This window comes from Cinclus cinclus, chromosome 1, assembly GCF_963662255.1.
Source record: "Cinclus cinclus chromosome 1, bCinCin1.1, whole genome shotgun sequence".
Taxonomy (NCBI): Eukaryota; Metazoa; Chordata; class Aves; order Passeriformes; family Cinclidae; genus Cinclus; species Cinclus cinclus.
In genome coordinates, this window is record NC_085046.1 from 126,622,287 (window position 1) to 126,627,638 (window position 5,352).

Sequence of the window (5,352 nt, forward strand, 5' to 3'; positions counted from 1 at the left end):
AGCTTGCTGAAGTTTCATCTGCCAGTGGGACCCAGTTGGTACAGCCAGAGGCCTTTGCCAAGTCTGCTTTCTCACTCTGTATAGATGGCACTGCTCCAGTAGCAGCTCTGATCTTCTATCCAGCTGCTCCACACACAATCTCAGAAAGAGATCTTTCATTATGCTTAGTTACAAAGGCCTACAAAGAACAATAAGACCTACCCACTACTCCTTAGCAGGTGGTTCAGCATTTCTAAAAGCCCTAGAGGTGATAAAACTCAGATTCCAGAAATGGTTCAGGGCAAAATGGACCTTAAGCCCAAAAGAATTTAAGGTCTCAACATCAGAAACCAAGCTAGGGATTTATTAATTTTCAAATTTTTAATGGAAAACTCTGACCCTGTAGAAATACTGAATTTCTTATGTGTAGTTCCCAAAATAATTTGGCTTCCCAGCTATGATACTGCTGTTCCCTTTGGAATGTTTCTTTCTACATGTACATTTTCATGGCAGAGGTTTAAGTTGTCCCTTGAATTGTTCTACTAAAGCTTGCCCAAAATTGAGGGAGTCATGTTCTGAGGGCTAATCTGAGCTTCAAGTGAGTCAGAACTGCTGTCCCTGGTCATGTATGTGTGTGCAATTCCTACAAAGTTCATCCCACACTTCTGTGATTGCAGCAAGCCATGTTATTCTATCATGCCTTTGCTGAAATACAGTAGCAGAACTTTTTGTTTGACATTTCTAGAGGGTATTCTAGCTTCCAGGTTTAGCCTGAGAAAAAGTATCTGGGGAGACCTTAATGCAGCCTTTCAATATTTAAAGGATTCTCATAAAAAAGATGGAGAGAGACTTTTTATCAGGTCCTGAAGTGACAGTATAAAAGGCAACAGATTTAAACTGAAAGAGGGTATATAAAGAGATAAAAGGAATAAATTCTTTAGAGCGAGTGTGGTGAGGCACTGGAACAAGTTGCTCAGACAAGCCGTAAATGACCAGTGCCTGGAAGTGTTCAAGGTCAGGTTGGATGAGGTTTTGAGCAACCTGATCTGATGGAAGGTGTTCCTGTCTGTGGCAGGTCCCTTCCAACCCAACCCCTTCTATAATTCTGTGTTTCTATGACTCTATTTCTTTGTGAAGAGGCACAGAAATGCCAACTTCACCTAAAGAGCTGAATAACTATTCTAGGAGTATTTACATTAAGATTTTAAATCCTCTTTTCTTTCATGTAAGCTGTTGCACAAACACTAAGTGCTGCTTAGAGAACAAACTCATAGTGTCTTCCTATAGTGTAGCACACACACAGGGAATCAAATATCTCAAAAAGGACAGGACAGTCAGTCAACTAAATGGTGCCACAAATTTTTCTTGCAAGTGTCCTTACAGTGGCCCACTCACCAAACTATATGTGCTGATGAATTCTTATGATTCTTTTTTCTTTTTTTTTTCCTGTGTGGTAAACAGTCTCTTGGGGTTTGTGCTGTGATGACCTCATTGTGCACATTTCTTACCAGATCCCACATCTATTTATTATGATTCCTCCATTTTGATGTATTCCAAAATTGTCCTTCACACTTGACAGTCCCATGTCTTAAAAATTTCCAGATTATTTTGTTATATTTTACCTAAAGGATGCATATGTTGCAGGTTTTAATCCTCAGATTATTTATGAAGAAAACATCAGCACTCCATTGGTTTGGAGTTTTCTTTTTATTAAAAACAAAAAAAAAATTTCTTTTTATTGAAAATAAAATAAACAATGGTGTAAACATTTATAGATCCTGATTGAATATCCATGAAGAAAAAGTTCAGAAACAGACTGGGAAAAATGTTTTAGCATAGGACTTTTTCAGCACAAAACCAGACAAGTCAATGACATTTTTATGTCCTTTTCATGGTAAGTTGCAGAATGAACCCAACCAATCTGCAAAAATTGTACATGTACCGTAAGTCAGCAAATATTCCTCCTATTGCCTGGGCTGTTTGATCTCACAGTCTAGAAGAGAAGCAGAACTATATTTAATGACTGTAGCAGCCAGAATTTCCATTTAAAAAACCATCCCTGAGCTCTATAGTCTTTTGAAATACAAAACCCTCCTCTCGTTTTCCTGTCCAGAGATCTTGAAACAGATGACGGCAGGATCCTTCCAGCAAATTGCTGACAGGTAGCTGTCTGCCAGGATTCCAGCCAGAAGCCGAATTCACAGCGGTCAAGGGTTGAGGTGAACGTTATGCATCCACAGACAAGTCTTATAACAGCCAAGTACAGAAGAGAGGTCTTTTGAGAACCTCCACAAGTATGTCAGAAGCAGTGTGGAAGGAATGGAGAAGATATGCTTCAGTGCCTTGCACTTGTGTGCAAAGTATATAACTGAATGAGGTCTAAGGACATTGTTAAGTGACAGAAATACTGGAGCTATTTTGTCAGTATTTGGATTACCAGGTCCTCAAAAATATATCATTCGTAGGTTGCTCATGTGCTGTGTCACTATTCCAAAACAGTTTGCTAGTACCAGCTTTACTATTTCATTTCTTGAGCTGAATAGCAGAAATTCTTCACTAACACAGAAATATTTACACTCTTTAAAAGAGAAGCTGGGGGTCATCACTGTAATGCAAGCAGCATTAGTACAATACAAAGAGTACTTCTGGAGTTTTGTCTTTACCTTTGAAGAAAAGGAAGAATCTTCATGTAAATCCTATGTTATGTTGGTAAGGGGTAAGATAGCAGAAGCCAAAACCCCTTCAGTTACTCTTACCAAAGGAAAGTTTTACACAGGTTAATGTGTGACAGATGATAATGACAGACTCCACAGAGTTGTTCAAGAAAATAAGACAACTGAGGCTAGAAAAAGAGTATTGCCAACAAAGAAAAGGCAAAAATTAATAGAGTTTGTAGGCACTAAATGGAGCATTAGGAATGTGGAAATTTACAGAACAAAGCCGGAGAAAAGAGTAAAAACTTCCACCAATATTCTCTGGACAACAGTGATATTCATGTTGGGGGCAGCACAGAAACCCTGATAATAAGGATTTTACCTACATTTTCTAGGAGCATTCCTCCTTGTTTTCCTCTGCTTCATGTTTTTGTGCTTAGAATGATAGGTGACACCAATTTATACTAGCTTTATACTAGTGTGAACTTATTCCTGCTTTATCCACTATGCAAGTATCTTATTTAACTTAAAATCCAAAACCATTTCACATTCCAGGACCTAACTTCAGACAGTGTTAGGAGACATCATTTGCCGTTTGAATCATGGGTTGTGATTATATGTAAGCATTTCATGAACAGGAAAGAGTTTCTATATATTCCTCCCCTAGTCAGGCATCTTAACTAAACTTAAAATTTTTGTTGAAATATCCTTAAAGTACGGCCATCTCTGTTTTATAAAGATAAACTTTATTTCCTGACAGTCCAAGGTGAAGCATTGTGTTTTTGTGAGTGAGGTGGGTATCTTGATTACATTTTGCAAACTGGGAATTCTGTCTCTGTCACGTTGTAACATAAATCACATACCATGTATGAATGCATCATTTGAAGTCGCATGGGTTTATGGCATACTGTGACTCAGAGATCTTTCTCTCAAGAGTCTGCTGGTAGTTTGATAATGGTCTCAGACCTTGACATCAGTGCCTTTTGGCAATTGACCTACACGAGACATGCACCAGCAAATGATGCTGACTGTAGAAAAGGGATAAAAAATACATGATTAAGATTAATCTTCCTTCCTTACTAACAGGAAAATAAAAGTGGTAAGAGTGTCCTCGATTACTGATATACAGAGAACCTGAAGAACCAAGGGCTGTTTACCGTGAAATGACAAAGTGCTGATGGAAAATCTCTTTGGCAGCATTTGAGGAAATGGGGGAGTGGACAAAAGACAAAAGAAACAGTCCATATAAAATGTCCTGCCTGCACAAAAATCCTATATCAAACTTCCTAGCTCTACAGAAATTGCAAGTTAAATGTTCTATTCCTCAGATTTATTACTTTTAAGTGACCAAAGTTTCTAAAATATTTCCAGAACTGAGTGGTTGTTTATGCTAAAAGGCAGATAAGGAATTGCAGAAGTGCCACTGCAACAAGCCATGGCTACAAGTGTCATTTGGAATACTGTGTGCTGGGCTGGTCATATGTGTTCAAAAAAAGATAAAATTGAACTGGAAGAGAAGCAGAAACAATCTATAGAAATTATTAAGTAAACAGAAAGACTTAAAATGAGACTTTGCAGAGGTTGTTTGGCCAAGCAAAAAAAAATAAATAAATGGAAGAGGATAAATAAGAACTCGAGAAATATGTCTTTGGAGAAGGAGAATGTCTTAAGCTAAATACATGCCCTAACATAAAACCAAATTATTGCAAATTGATTATGAATAAATCTATTCTGGAAATTCCTAGTATCTGAGGATCGAGATTTTAAGAATACCCACATAGGCTCTGGGAGAAAGAAAGGCTAAATTTGTTTTAAGATGAACCTCAGTTGATGTATAAGGAGAGCTATATAGCAGAGTAAGGGAATGTCTGGGACTGGGACATTGGTGGCTCACTTCAGTCCTCTAGACAGCAACAACTAGTGCCAGATCCTCAGGCCCTACTGCTGACCTCCAGCTGCACTCCAGAAAAGTTCTTCTACAAGATCTGAGTAATATTTGCCAGACCTATGTAGATTTTTTAGGTAAGTTATAGTGTCTCAAATGGCATGGGGTGACCATCTTTAAGCTTCTGAGCCAGGCTGTGGCTGTGGGCAATCAGACTTCAGGTATGTCATAGACAGACACATACCCTAAATACCTGGAACTTTATGAACTTGTATTGAATTTATAACATGTGCTCAAGACATTTTACATGTCACATATGGAGGCATGAGAGGATTTCCCCAGGTGGGTGCTCTAGTTTCTAGGGGAGGCAAATTTTGCTTCCAGTTTTGAAACTGAAAAGTATTCACCGTAACTTCAGGGAGGAAGTTTGCAAGATACATTTGAGGGTCATAGTGCATTATATAGCTTCAGGCTGATGCTAAGGGTTAAATAAGTTATTGAGCAAGAGAGGGAATTTTCTCCCAAGTTTTCATTTAAAGGACTTTTTTCTCTTGCCTTTCTATATAGAGGAGAAAGTAGTCAGTCCTTGAGTGAGTTTTGTTTAACATATACTGTGCTACAGTAAAGAGATGTTCTCAGTTTCTCACTCATGCTTCCCATGGCACAGCTGTGACCCTTAGCCTGTGTAAAGCTATAAATTCAATACAGGGTGATGGAGATGCTTTGCAGTCTAGGGGACTAGTTACTTGTGGAGTCTCCATAGCCTTTGGAACTAGAAATTTTTCCTCACTTGCCAAGAGCTCTGGGTGTTTTAACCTACATGATCCAGACTGT